Source organism: Pristiophorus japonicus, unplaced genomic scaffold (assembly GCF_044704955.1).
Source record: "Pristiophorus japonicus isolate sPriJap1 unplaced genomic scaffold, sPriJap1.hap1 HAP1_SCAFFOLD_224, whole genome shotgun sequence".
Lineage (NCBI taxonomy): Eukaryota > Metazoa > Chordata > Chondrichthyes > Pristiophoridae > Pristiophorus > Pristiophorus japonicus.
In genome coordinates this window covers 681222-696970 of record NW_027251951.1, presented here as the reverse complement: position 1 = coordinate 696970, position 15749 = coordinate 681222, and the positions used below count along the sequence as shown (strand labels likewise).

General features: G+C 47.4%; 1 pseudogene; it reads left to right on the top strand.

Annotated features, from left to right (window-relative positions):
- Positions 1-15749, top strand: part of LOC139245602 (T-cell surface protein tactile-like) — a 182984-nt pseudogene that overhangs the window by 104197 nt on the left and 63038 nt on the right.

The window sequence follows — 15749 nt, the reverse complement described above, 5'->3', positions numbered from 1 at the left end:
CATTTCTTCTTGCACTTGCTTCCAGATCTTGCAGTGTTGACCCCAGTGGAGTATTCTTCTGTAACAAGGTTCCATCTTTTTCTTAGTTCCTTGGGTGAAACTTTTGACAGACCACTCTTGCTGATATCCAGCTCCAGCCATTTCTTCTCAATTACAGTCACTAATTTCTCCACTTCCTCGGGAGGAAATTCTTGGTTCGTCTTGCACCATTCATCTATTGGACTCACATGCAGGTAATGTTCAAAAATCACACTTCACACCTTTCTTCCACCGATCCAGCACTCCTTTCCACTCCCTCAGCCACACAAAAATCAATATTCAAACCTCACCTTCCTGTTGCACTGCGCATGCGTGCAAGCTGAACCGCCCATTGCGCATGCGCACATGCTCAAGCGGTCATGTGTCCCTCTGCCGGCACTCCACAAAACACTGGGACCAAACCCCGCCCCCTGGCTGGCCGCACTGAACAAGCGTGGTCAAAACTCTCCCACCACTCCCCACCCAAGGCTCTGCAGCGCCACGCCAATGATCCGGACAATGAGGGAACGGCCAAATTGAAAGGTAAATTCTTGCCGCTTTTTTTGGCTCACAAAGTCAGCGTGCTACCCCTAACTATGCCGCTCTAGATGGCTGGGGAAATTTGGGCCCTATGAGAGCAGCCACGCTCTGGAAACCATCAGAGATGACAGCAGTCAGACGCTCCCTGGCCTGTTGCGCAGAGTGCATGAGAGCATTCTGAGCTTCCAAGGCAGTGGCCATCCTGTCCAAAGAAGCACTACAATGGCAGCTGTCACCTTCGCCAAGGGATGAGTCTTTGCTGCTGGATCCGCACGATCAATCTGGGATTCCACCATTGTCTGCACACTCGCAATGATGTGCTCCATGGTGTGTGCAGATTCCTCACATTCCTCACCACTTGCGACAGCCTCTCAGGCACCCCTTGCATTGCCACAAGAGCTTGGAATACATGGCCTCCACCCTTTGTTTATAAGCCCCAACATCGATGGGCTTGTCCGAAGCCTCCTCAGCAAGACTTGGCTATGCACTCGTCCTCCGCCCTCCCCCCGGAAAGATGGCACCCAAGCTTCACCATTCACCATGCTGTAGCCTGCTAGGCCCCAGTGCTTCACCCAGTGCAGACCCTTCTCCTAAATCCAAGATATCCGACCATGTACTCCCAGTATCTGAGCTGGCACGTGTGACTGTAGGAAGCAGTGGCGCGGCGGTGCTGGCACAGCTCTCCCGACTCCATCATTGGACATGCCGCCAAGATCATCCAAGGCCTCAAGTGTGTCCTCCTGACTCTGGCTGCCTGTCACGTCAAGAGTGTGTCTGTATCGCTTTGGCTGACACTCGGGGTCTAATCTGCAATCATAAATGGGACAAGGGGTGCCGTGAGGGTGAGGTGCTGCATTGCACCATGCAGCCAGCAGCTTGTGCACAAGCAATTGCCAGGCAGGCCATTGCACTGTCAGGGAGAGATGGCATTGCACAAAAGCCTTCTCTTACCCATGCTACCCCCAGCTGCAACAGAGTGACCATCAGCCACAGGGAATCCAACATGCGTGCCCACTAGCTGCTGCACCCTCTCCTCCAGATCAGTCAGCTTGATATTTTCAGACTCGCCCCCACTTACATTACAAGCCAATTACATTAAAAAATGATTTAATTCTGAAAGTCAACTTCAGCTTTGTTCAGCGGGTAAAACAATGAAAATATTGCTAAATATTATTCGGACAAAGGAAGAAATGAAAATAATTCTGCTGAGCATGATCTTTTAATTCCTAAAATTTCTTCATGTTTTCAGGGACAATTTAAAAAAAATGCAGTAAAAACGAGTTTTTTCTGGGAAGTGGACAGTTGGGTTTAATTTCAGTGTGGGTTCATGCAATGGAAGGGAGGATGAGTTGAGGGAACCTCCAATCAGCTACTCATCGATGTAAACTCACAGCATAAAAAAGGACAATAATTCACAACTACCCAATACAAGCATGGTTGGTGTGAGATGTAGAAAAGTTCAAACTAGTATTGGAAGGGGACAGCTTCTCAGAGGTTGAACTCAGGGTTCTTTGTTGGGAGACAGTAAGGTACAGATGTTAAACTAACCAGCCTATAGTTACCTGCCTTTTGTCTGCCCCCTTTTTTTTTTAAACAGAGGCGTTACGTTAGCTGCTTTCCAATCCGATGGTACCTCCCCAGAGTCCAGAGAATTTTGGTAAATTATAACGAATGCATCTGCTATAACTTCCGCCATCTCTTTTAATATCCTGGGATGCATTTCATCAGGACCAGGGGACTTGTCTACCTTGAGTCCCATTAGCCTGTCCAGCACTACCTCCCTAGTGATAGTGATAGTCTCAAGGTCCTCCCTTCCTACATTCCTGTGACCAGCAATTTTTGGCATGGTTTTTGTGTTTTCTACTGTGAAGACTGAAGCAAAATAATTGTTTAAGGTCTCAGCCATTTCCACATTTCCCATTATTAAATCCCCCTTCTCATCTTCTAAGGGACCAACATTTACTTTAGTCACTCTTTTCTTATACATTTAATGCACCTGGACAATACATAACATCTCACTCCCCCCCCAGTTCCAAAAGCCATTGGCAGTGACCTCAGCCTTGTTTGTCCTGGTTGATTTGAGAATGAGAGTCCATGACCATCCACTTCCCTCTTCTCCCCCATGTGGAGACTATGCTTGCGATCTGGTGCAAGCATGTGGTGTTTGTAGTCCTTACATGGGTGATAAAGTACACGAGCATAACCTCCAACAGAAAGCAGGTATACATAGATGGTACATGTGATATGTGGTACAGATGTTATGTCAAAAGGTTGCAGGTACACTGAACAGTTATTTAATCCCAGCTCCTCTGGGTGAGGTACGGTGGCGGTACACAGCCCCTTTTTGCCCGAGGTAATGGGCTGTGCTGAGACAGGGTATCGTAACTGGTGCGTTGCCTCTGTTCTCAGAAAGTAGTTGCTTTGGCGGCTCATCTGCAGCCACTGAACCATTGCATGAATAAGAGATGGGTTTTTAGACCAATATGTCGAGGAACCAACTAGGGGGGAGGCCATCTTAGACTGGGTGTTGTGTAATGAGAGAGGATTAATTAGCAATCTCATTGTGCGAGGCTCCTTGGGGAAGAGTGACCATAATATGGTGGAATTCTGCATTAGGATGGAGAATGAAACAGTTAATTCAGAGACCATGGTCCAGAACTTAAAGAAGGGTAACTTTGAAGGTATGAGGCGTGAATTGGCAAGGATAGATTGGCGAATGATACTTAAGGGGTTGACTGGGGATGGGCAATGGCAGACATTTAGAGACCGCATGGATGAACTACAATTGTACATTCCTTTCTGGCGTGAAAATTAAAAAGGGAAGGTGGTTCAACCGTGGCTATCAAGGGAAATCAGGGATAGTATTAAAGCCAAGGAAGTGGCATACAAATTGGCCAGAAATAGCAGCGAACCCGGGGACTGGGAGAAATTTAGAACTCAGCAGAGGAGGACAAAGGGTTTGATTAGGGCAGGGAAAATGGAGTACGAGAAGAAGCTTGCAGGGAACATTAAGACGGATTGCAAAAGTTTCTATCGATATGTAAAGAGAAAAAGGTTAGTAAAGACAAACGTTGGTCCCCTGCAGTCAGAATCAGGGGAAGTCATAACGGGGAACAAAGAAATGGCAGACCAATTGAACAAGTACTTTGGTTCGGTATTCACTGAGGAGGACACAAACAACCTTCCGGATATGAAAGGGGTCGGAGGGTCTAGTAAGGAGGAGGAACTGAGGGAAATCTTTATTTGTCAGGAAATTGTGTTGGGGAAATTGATGGGATTGAAGGCCGATAAATCCCCAGGGCCTGATGGTCTGCATCCCAGAGTACTTAAGGAGGTGGCCTTGGAAATAGTGGATGCATTGACAGTCATTTTCCAACATTCCATTGACTCTGGATCAGTTCCTATCGACTGGAGGGTAGCCAATGTAACCCCACTTTTTAAAAAAGGAGGGAGGGATATAACAGAGAATTATAGACCGGTCAGCCTGACATCGGTAGTGGGTAAAATGATGGAATCAATTATCAAGGATGTCATAGCAGCGCATTTGGAAAAGGTGACATGATAGGTCCAAGTCAGCATGGATTTGTGAAAGGGAAATCATGCTTGACAAATCTTCTGGAATTTTTTGAGGATGTTTCCAGTAGAGTGGACAAGGGAGAACCAGTTGATGTGGTATATTTGGACTTTCAGAAGGCTTTCGACAAGGTCCCACACAAGAGATTAATGTGCAAAGTTAAAGCACATGGGATTGGGTGTAGTGTGCTGACATGGATTGAGAACTGGTTGTCAGACAGGAAGCAAAGAGTAGGAGTAAATGGAGACTTTTCAGAATGGCAGGCAGTGACTAGTGGGGTACCGCAAGGTTCTGTGCTGGGGTAGCTGTTTACACTGTACATTAATGATTTAGACGAGGGGATTAAATGTCGTATCTCCAAATTTGCGGATGACAATAAGTTGGGTGGCAGTGTGATCTGTGAGGAGGATGCTATGAGGCTGCAGAGCGACTTGGAAAAGTTAGGTGAGTGGGCAAATGCATGGCAGATGAAGTATAATGTGGATAAATGTGAGGTTGTCCACATTGGTGGTAAAAACAGAGAGACAGACTATTATCTGAATGGTGACAGATTAGGAAAAGGGGAGGTGCAAAGAGACCTGGGTGTCATGGTACATCAGTCATTGAAGGTTGGCATGCAGGTACAGCAGGCGGTTAAGAAAGCAAATGGCATGTTGGCCTTCATAGCGAAGGGATTTGAGTACAGGGGCAGGGAGGTGTTGCTACAGTTGTACAGGGCCTTGGTGAGGCCACACCTGTAGTATTGTGTACAGTTTTGGTCTCCTAACTTGAAGAAGGACATTCTTGCTATTGAGGGAGTGCAGCGAAGGTTCACCAGACTGATTCCCGGGATGGCGGGACTGACCTATCAAGAAAGACTGGATCAACTGGGCTTATATTCACTGGAGTTCAGAAGAATGAGAGGGACCTCATAGAAACGTATAAAATTCTGACGGGCTTAGACAGGTTAGATGCAGCAAGAATGTTCCCAATGTTGGGGAAGTCCAGAACCAGGGGACACAGTCCAAGGATAAGGGGTAAGCCATTTAGGACCGAGATGAGGAGGAATTTCTTCACCCAGAGAGTGGTGAACCTGTGGAATTCTCTACCACAGAAAGTTGTTGAGGCCAATTCACTAAATATATTCAAAAAGGAGTTAGATGAAGTCCTTACTACTAGGGGGATCAAGGGGTATGGCGAGAAAGCAGGAATGGGGTACTGAAGTTGCATGTTCAGCCATGAACTCATTGAATGGTGGTGCAGGCTAGAAGGGCCGAATGGCCTACTCCTGCACCTATTTTCTATGTTTCTATGTTTCGAATCGAAAATCGCATGAGCCCGTTAGTCATGGAACCATATCCCTTTTACTTGTACCTCATGGTATTAACTCTTTTCGTAATTCATATCCATAATTTTAAACACAGTAACCATTCATAAGTCATAATTCTACATTCACATAGCTCATTTAGACTCGCTCTTGCCTTACAAAAGTCTCATTGTGGGGACCGCCAACGGTGTAAGGTCCTTTTAAGACTCCCGGGTGCATTTCCTTTTTAAGACACCATCTTGTGGTTCCCACAAGGCTTCCCTTGGGCGCTGCCATTTTAGTTGCTCTGCTGGCCTTTGTCTGCAGAGCTCTGTTGCCACGAGGCTCATCACCATCTTGAGCTCGCTGGTGGGAACAAAGAAGAAAGAAAGGGGTAAAACGGCCCAGAGCAACCCATCTTGGCTCTGGCAGAAGTGGCTCCTTGGACTTGATCAGTCACATTCCCTGTGAGGGCGGCCTCTGTACTTGCTGCCGCATCCGCCGCCGCAGCCTCCGCTCCCACCGCTGTCTCCGCATTTGCCGCCCCTCCTGCGGCCGCCGTAGCCGCCACCCGACTTTTCCTCTGCGTGGGCCTCCCGGATCCGCCGGCCATCGATGGACCTCCCGCTTATCGCCTGCAGTGCCCCGCCGGCCCGCCACACAGCAATCGGCCCGCACCTGCAAAACTGCTCTTCCAGGCTCTGCTTGTCTGTGGAGGCTGAGGCTGCAGGATTGCTTGAGGTCAGGAGTTCTGGGCTGCTGTTGCCTGTGTGTGGATTTAGGCTGCTCGGTCGGTGCTGCTCTTTCGGAACCCGGGGAGCAGCAGTCTGTGGAGGAGTGATGAAGTCTTCCCCGCTTCCACGGACTTTCCCCATCCACCGCCTGCCGAGAAGCGTCAGCCCATCGCCTGCAATGACCCACAAAAGTAAACCATGCGTCTCGCCCCCTTGCACATCCGTCTGCCAAGAACAGGTATCAGTTCCTTGGTGTAGGTACACAGCTTTGCCGTGACCAGGACCAGCTTGGGTCGTGCAGCTGGGTTGACCCACAGTTTATCAAAAGTTCTCTGACTTATTAACGACGGACCTGATCCCGTATCTACTGCCATGCTCTTCCATTATCACTGGGGGGAATCGTCGATACACGTGTACAGTCCTAACACCTCATCTTTTTCTGCCTGTTCCTCGCTGAACAGTGGATCATCCCCCATCTCCTCAGCTATGCAGTGAGTCAGATTTCTTTTACACATACGCTGAAGGTGGCCTTTAATGTGGCAGGTATTGCATGTATACTCCGCAAACCTGCACCGTTGAGCCCCATGGCTTCCTCCGCAGCGCCAGCATGGTGCTGCTTGATTGGCCCCCCTCAGCAGACTGAGTTCCAGGACCCCGAGGTCCATGCTCTCTGCCCCGGGCAGAGCCATGTTCTGCAGTTTTGTCCGCGCTTTCCTGCGGACAGTACCTGCCGGGTTCGAGACTGTGTGGATCATTTGCTTGGTGCTGCAAGTCGAGGTCATATATGCCCGGCTGATGGTGATGGCTTTTGTCAGGGTGACTGTGGGTTCAGTGGCTAGCAGCTTGTGAAGGAGGCCCTCATGGCCAATCCCCATAACAAAAACGTTCCGCAATGCCTAGTCAAGGTGTGCGTCAAAATTACACGGCGCCGTGAGTCTCCTGCGGCCCGCAGTATATTTGGTGACATCCTGGCCCTTCGGTCTGCAGTGATGGTAGAATTTTTGCCTGACTGTGAGGATGCTCTCCTTTGGTTTCAACTGGTCACGAATGAGTGCGATTAGCTCCTCATATGACTTGTCCCTGGCGCTCGTGGGTGCCAGCAAATCCCTTTCGAGACAGTAAACCTCATCGCCACAACTGGACAGCAATATCGCCTTACACTTCGCTCTCATTGCATCAGTGTCCGCCGTCAGGTCGTTTGCTGTGAAGTAGTACTCAAGCCTTTCCGTAAAGGCCTCCCAATCATTGCCCACTGTAAAATCCTTTAGCGAGCCCAGAGTAGCCATGGTTGCGTGAAGTTCATCCGTGTCCTTGTCGCCAATTTGATGTATGTAGCACACAAATCACTGACTCCACACGGTCTGCTGCTGTAACCTTAGTCCTTTATTGTGTAACTCAAGAGTGACTCTCAGGTGTGATGGGCAACCTTTTAGACTCTGTCTTGCAGGTACTTTCAGGTCTCCCACCACAGCACCCCATGCCAAAAATTGCTGGTCACAGGAATGTGGGAAGGGAGGACCTTGAGACAATCACGATCACTAGGGGGGTAATGCTGGACAGGCTAATGGGACTCAAGGTAGACAAGTCCCCTGGTCCTGATGAAATGCATCCCAGGGTATTAAAAGAGATGGCGGAAGTTATAGCAGATGCATTCGTTATAATCTACCAAAATTCTCTGGACTCTGGGGAGGTACCATCGGATTAGAAAGCAGCTAATGTAACCCCTCTGTTTAAAAAAGGGGGCAGACAAAAGGCAGGTAACTATAGGCCGATTAGTTTAACATCTGTAGTGGGGAAAATGCTTGAAACTATCATTAAGGAAGAAATAGCGGGACATCTAGATAGGAATAGTGCAATCAAGCAGACGCAGCATGGATTCATGAAGGGGAAATTATGTTCAACTAATTTACTGGAATTCTTTGAGAATATAACGAACATGGTGGATAGAGGTGTACCGATGGATGTGGTGTATTTAGATTTCCAAAAGGCATTCGATAAGGTTCCACACAAAAGGTTACTGCAGAAGATAGAGGTACGCGGAGTCAGAGGAAATGTATTAGCATGGATGGAGAATTGGATGGCGAACAGAAAGCAGAGAGTCGGGATAAATGGGTCCTTTTCGGGTTGGAAATCGGTGGTTAGTGGTGTGCCACAGGGATCGGTGCAGGGACCACAACTGTTTACAATATACATAGATGACCTGGAAGAGGGGACAGAGTGTAGTGTAACAAAATTTGCAGATGACATTAAGATTAGCGGGTTGTGTAGAGGACTCAGAGGCTGCAAAGAGATTTGGATAGGTTAAGCGAATGGGCTAAGGTTTGGCAGATGGAATACAATGTCGGAAAGTGTGAGGTCATCCAACTTGGGAAAAAAAAACAGTAAAAGGGAATATTATTTGAATGGGGAGAAATTACAACATGCTGAGGTGCAGAGTGACCTGGGGGTCCTTGTGCATGAAACTCTTTTTGGAGTTTATCTGAAAAACATAAAACATTAAACCGTGCCACCTGACCTGGATGACACATCGGACATTTACAAGGTCCTTTTTTCCTTTTTTAGTGTTTTTTTTTTGTGTTTTTCTTTTTTGGGGTTTTTTTTTTGGGCACTAAAATCACATTTTTTCCAGTGCCCCCTATAAAAGAGGAGGGGACACTAAAAACACCAGCAATTAAAACAAATTAAACTTTAAAACATAAAATCAAATTAAAATTTGGTTGCCGGGCGTGATGATGCGCTCCAGTCCCTCCGGTGCCCACCTCTCGCGGAAGGCCGCGAGCGTATCGGTGGACACCGCGTGCTCCATCTCCAAGGACACCCTGGCGCGAATGTACGCGCGGAAGAGAGGCAGGCAGTCAGGTTGAACGACCCCCTCGACCGCCCGCTGCCTGGACCGGCTGATGGCACCCTTGGCCGTGCCCAGGAGCAGTCCTACGAGGAGGCCCTCGGACCTACCCGCTCCCCTCCGCACAGGGTGCCCAAAGATCAGGAGAGTGGGACTGAAGTGCAGCCAGAATTTCAGGAGCAGCCCCTTTAAATAATAAAACAGGGGCTGCAACCTCGTGCATTCCATAAAAACATGGAACACGGACTCTTCCAGACCGCAGAAATTGCAGGCGGCCTGGGAGTCCGTGAACCGGCTTAAAAATTTGTTGCACGGCACTGCTCCGTGCACCACCCTCCAGGCCAAGTCCCCGATGAATAGTGGGAGGACTCCCGCATAGAGTGCCCTCCATCGGGGACCCCCGCCTCCTCCGGACGGCAAGATGGTACGCCATGGCGTGTCCGGACGGCCGGCGAGGATGGCAAAGTTGAGAGTGTGCAGGAGCAGCCCGTACAGGAAACCCCTCCGCGCGGAACTGAAAGGCATCCTTGTGCATGAATCCCAAAAAAGTTAGTTTGCAGGTGCAGCAGGTAATCAGGAAGGCGAATAGAATGTTGGCCTTCATTGCGAGAGGGATGGGTCAGTCAGGATATGTGGCGATTACAAGGCCACCATCAATCGGGTGTCACTCCAAGACCAGTACCCGCTACAGAGAGTGGAGGACCTCTTTGCGACGCTATCCGGTGGCAAACTTTTTTCAAAATTGGACGTGACCTCAGCTTAGATGACCCAGGAGCTTGCGAGTGAGTCGAAGAAGCTGACCACCATCAAGACACACAAGGGGTTGTTTGAGTACAACAGATGTCTGTTCGGGATTCGCTCAGCCACCGCGATCTTCCAACGAAATATGGAAAGCCTCCTCAAGTCGATTCCAGGGACGGTGGTTTTTCAGGACGACATCCTCATTACGGGTTACGATACTGAAGAACACCTCCACAACCTGGAGGAGGTGCTATGCAGACTGGACCGGGTAGGTCTGCGACTTAAAAAGGCGAACTGCGTCTTCCGAGCTCCAGAGGTAGAATTCCTGGGGATGAGGGTAGAAGCAGACGGGGTCAGCCCTACTGCATCCAAGACGGAAGCGATCCAGAGAGCACCCAGACCCCGTAACATGACGGAGCTGCGTTCGTTCCTGTGGCTCCTGAACTATTTTGGTAACTTCCTTCCCAAATTGAGCACGCTGCTAGAGCCGCTGTACGTGCTCCTACGCAAAGGTCGCGAATGGGTCTGGGGGAACAGCCAGGAAAGGGCTTTTAATAGAGCACGCAATTTGTTATGTTCCAACAATCTGTTAACGCTATATGATCCCTGCAAGAAACTTGTGTTAACGTGCGATGCGTCGTCCTTTGGTGTCGGGTGTGTGTTGCAGCATGTCAATGTCAAGGGTCAGTTACAGCCGGTAGCTAATGCCTCCAGGAGTCTGTCCCAGGCAGAAAGGGGCTACGGGATGGTAGAAAAGGAGGCGCTCGCATGTGTATATGCGGTAAAGAAAATGCACCAGTACCTGTTTGGCAGGAAATTTGAGCTGGAGACAGATCACAAACCCCTAACGTCCCTTTTGGCCGACAACAAGGCCATAAATGCAAATGCATCGGCCCGCATACAGAGGTGGGCACTCACGTTAGCTGCCTATGACTACACAATTCGGCACAGACCGGGCACCGAAAACTGCGCCGATGCACTCAGCAAGCTCCCACTAGCCACCACTGAGGGGGCTACCGAGCATGGTGCTGAGATGGTCATGGCTGTTGAAGCTTTCGGAAGCGAAGGCTCACCCATGACAGCCCGTCAGATTAAAGTCTGGACAAATAAAGACCCGCTATTGTCTCTAGTCAAGAAATGTGTCCTGAATGGGGACTGGGCAGCCACGTACAGGGCATGCCCTGAGAAATTTAAACCATTTTACAGCGCAAGGATTAACTCTCGATTCAGGCCAATTACCTACTGTGGGGAAACCGCGTAGTCATGCCCCAGATGGGCAGAGAGGTGTTCATCAGAGAACTCCACAATGGGCACCCGGGCATTGTCACGATGAAGGCAATTGCCAGGTCACACGTTTGGTGGCCAGGGATAGACGCAGATTTGGAACTTTGTGTTCGCAGGTGCAACACGTGTGCCCAGCTGGGCCATGCGCCCAGGGAAGCCCCCCTTAGCCCCTGGCCATGGCCCGCCAAGCCTTGGTCATGCATCCATGTGGACTACGCAGGTCCTTTCATGAGGAAAATGTTTTTGGTTGTAGTCGACGCCTACTCCAAATGGATCGAGTGTGACATTTTAAATTCAAGCACATCCTCTGCCATGGTAGAAAGTCTACGGGCAATGTTCGCCGCCCACGGTCTACCGGACATCTTGGTCAGCGACAATGGCCCGTGCTTCACAAGCACTGAATTCCAGGACTTCATGGCAGGCAATGGAATTAACCATGTTAGAACGGCACCATTCAAGCCGGCCTCAAACAGCCAGGCAGAACGAGCAGTGCAGATAATCAAACAGGGGATGCTCAGATTCCAAGGGGGTTCCCTACAAACCCGCTTATCACACCTCCTATTGGCCGATAGATCCCGACCACACTCGCTCACAGGGGTTCCACCCGCAGAGCTACTAATGAAAAGGACGCTCAAAACCCGATTATCCTTTATACACCCCACCATGAAAGAAATTGTCGAGAGCACGCGCCAGTCACAATATCACTACCATGACAGGAATGCGAGGGCGCGATGTATTGATGTAAATGATTCTGTTTTTGTCCTCAACTACGCTGCAGGGCCCAAATGGCTCGCAGGCACTGTGGTTGCCAAAGAAGGAAATAGGATTCTGGTAGTTAAACTTACCAATGGACAAATCTGCCGCAAACATGTGGATCAAACAAAAAGGAGGTTCAGCAACCCCATAGAAGAAGCAGAGGAAGAACACGATATAGAGTTCACTCCACCACAGGTGACCGAACACCGGAACCAAAGGGAGGAGAGCCCAGTCACTGTGGGCAGTCCGGACAGGCCTGAGGCACTGCAAACAGCAGACACTCAGGCCAGCGCCCAACAACCAGAGCCCCAACTCAGGCGCTCTACAAGGGAGCGTAAACCACCAGAGAGACTCAACCTGTGATCCCAATAAGACTTTGGGCGGGGGAGGGAGGTGATGTCATGTATTCAACCAGCATTGTAACCCATGTATAAACTGACCTAAGTTGCACACCGTGAGAACACTGACCACTAGGTGGGAGACACTCCTAACCTGGACCTTCAGATATAAAAGGGGAAGCCCCACCCACCTTCTTCACTTGAGTGCTAAGGAATAAAGGACAGGTCACAGACTGACCTTCTCTCAAGCATGGGCCTCATGTGCATTTATACGGTGTAGTAAGGACGTATCATTATTGAATGGCGGAGCAGGCCCGAGGGGCTAGATGGCCTACTCCTGTTCCTAATTCTTATGTTCTTATGTGGCACACCATTGTACTTATACATTTAATGTACCTGGACAATACATAACAATGCCCATGACCAAACACTCCCTTTCTCCTGGTGACTCCTATAAGATATCGAATAAGGTAGAGCAGCACAACATTCGCTCGCTCGCTTTAAGTGAAGTCTGCAGAGAATTTCCAGAATAAATATTGGTAGAGTGTTGGTGAAGACTTGACAAGGTGTCCCAGAACATTTCCCAATATGTCTCAAAAGTCCTCTTCAAACCTCAAGCAGCAAGTGAACAGTGAAAGCTGAGCATGGCTTTAAGTCGTTCTCAAAATCTTCAGCAATTACTTCATTACTCCTGTTCAGCTGGTCGTGCTTGTGAGATTGTTAATTGAAGTACGAGCCACCAAAAGGCCATGCAGCCTCTTCAATGAGTGCTAGCAGGCAATTTAGTTGTCAATCAGACCCTTAACAATCCTTGTGGCAACCGTTTCTAGTGCGCTGGCTTCAACTCCTTTACCAAGATGTTGTCTTGCACTAAAGGTGGGCTAAACCGGTGTGCAGCTCAAGACCCCAGCTTGGCCACCTCAGAGGCTCTTTAGTGCCTAAAGCATTCAGGGAAAATCACTGCCACAGTGTTTCAGGTTTTTGGTTGACTATTTAATAAGCTGAGCAAATGCACATTATTACCATAGTTACAGTTTTGTTTTTAATGTCGCTTATGTACATTTAGTAATTGTAAATTTTCTTTCAGTTAATTTACAGGAGGATGCAGTGGAATCACCGAGCATACTTCAAGTAATGCTGAACAGCACAATACTAATCCCCTGTGGTTTCACTGCTGCTGCCAAGCACGGTTTTACACTGGAATGGTTTACAGTATGTGACTACTCTTAACAATCCTCAACCATACATAGTATTGAAGAAATGTTACACTGCATTGTTAGTTACAGATGCCAGTACTCACTGCTTGGTTCTGTTTTAACTGTTTCATTTAATCTTCACAATAACTCCAAGTTGGGAAATACTGCAGTGTTTAATCAGTGGTTGACTCCACATTAAATGTGTATGATGCTTATATTAAAACATGGAGACAAGAGCATCTGATGTGCTCCTTTGATATCACTCAAGGTTATTGATTCAGATCCAGTACAGGCACCAACAGTAGACAGTCTCCTCTAGGACACTACCTAGGATAAATGTCTCTGATTAATTCAATATTTTGATAAATTTATAAGAGAACATTGGAGTACTGGTACATAAAAAATCGTGTAAAGCCAGATGAGTCAATTTAAAGCCACTTAATGGATGCACAAGGAAAGGGTACATTTTCTGCTGCCTACCCCAGTGCATTGCCATGCACTGCAATGTGGGTAATGATGTGCAACAGCCCATGATTTTCCATTCATTCATTTTAATGGTCGGAAAATCTTGGGCACTATGTGTAGTATACAATCTCCCCACCCCGCCCCACCCCAACCATGTGCTCCCACTGGGCGAGGTTCTGTGTTAGGAGCACACAATTGGGAAATTTATTTTATGTGTAAGAGCCACAGAATCCCTGTAAAAACAGCGTAAATGCCATCTACAATTACATTTCCATGAACTATACAATTACATTTCCATGAACTATACAATTACATTTCTTTGAAAAGAAAACACAAATGGCAGAGTATTGTTGTGATTCCATCACTGTCCTGGCAGAAATCAGCTAATTTAGCATAAGGATTAAACATCCTGATCTTTATGGCTCAGTATACCTCCATGATGTCCCGACTGCAGTGAATCATGTGTTTATCCACTATTTACCCCATGAGGTGATTCAGATCAAGATGTATTTTCAGGAGCTCCGAGATAGTCATTGTTTTTTTTTATCCCTTGGGCAGTGAATTCCTTGGCAGCTTTCCCGGAATTTTCTGACTTAAGCAATAAGTTTACAAACCAGCCCCCTGACCAAATGTTGAGTCCTTTCCTGGAGATTGGCTTGTCATCATTTACAAGGCTAATTGTGGTGACTGTAAATTAGAAAAAAAAAACATTGCTTGATTTACCTTTTTAGTTCTTGGGTGTGGGCTACACTGGCAAGACTGCATTATTTGCCCTGAGTAAGTGTTGGTGGGCCTTCTTCTTGAAGTGCTGCACTCTATGTGTTGATGCTGCTTCCATGCTGCTATTAGGTAGGGAATTCCAGGAAAATGAATGAAACGCAAGTCAGGATGGAGTGTGACCTGGAAGGAAACTTAAGGTGATTGTGTTCCCACAAGATTGCTGCCCTTGTAAATGCTTATTTTAACAAGCACTGATTCCACTGTCAAATTTTAAGGTACTGAGTCTGAAGATGATCTCATATTTATGTGGTTAGAGTCCATGTTGAAGCATCTTATGTAGTGCAAAAGGAAAGATCATGTGGCTCCATCCCATTAGTCTTTAAAGCGACAGGTCTCATGATTTTCAGTCAAAGGATGATGACTGCTACAAGTCAAGAGGAGTAAGCTACATGTTGCTTGGCTCCGAACGGCAATATTATGGAGAGGATCTGGTGTGTTAGCATTGAGCACAGTGTTTTCAGGCATGCCACATAATTGATATATTTTGCACAAGAAAATTACACAGTCCTTAGTGAAGGTTGAACATTTTTCTGATAGTTAACACATTAAATTTCATTTAACTCTTAAATGTTCTTCTGCTCTATTTTAATAGAAAAAGAATGGAACGTTAATGAAACTTATACATGCAAATAGTCTTGGATCTGAAATTAATAATTCCAGTCAATACAAAGATAGAATCCATCTGGGAATGAACTATAGTTTGTATATCAATTCTACCCTGGCAGTGGATGATGGTGATTTCATATGTCAGGTGGTGACATCATACGGCTCAGGGACCAACATCACAACTAAAGTCAATGTATTTGGTAAGTCCTTTGAAAATAAAATGTTTGAATTGTACTAAAGCTATTGCAATAGAAAGGATCTATTACTGAGTTTGAAAGTGATTCAGAAAACATAATTGTGATGCTGATGCTGTTTTGGAACTAGCTTGACATTGTGTAGTCCTTGGGGGACAGTTTTGATGACGGTGCTCCTAGTGTGGAATCTTGCTCAATGGCAATGCACATCGGGGAATCAAGCATAGAGGTCAGCATGCATAGTTCATGATGCACCCAATTTTCCAGGATTAACTGGAAAAACGGCAGCAGTGCAAATCAGGTGCACTGACCTCCATGCCCTATTCTCCTCTCTGAACTCTCATTGAGCAAGACTTGATTCCAGTAACAAAAATTACTGGAATGGTAGTGTAG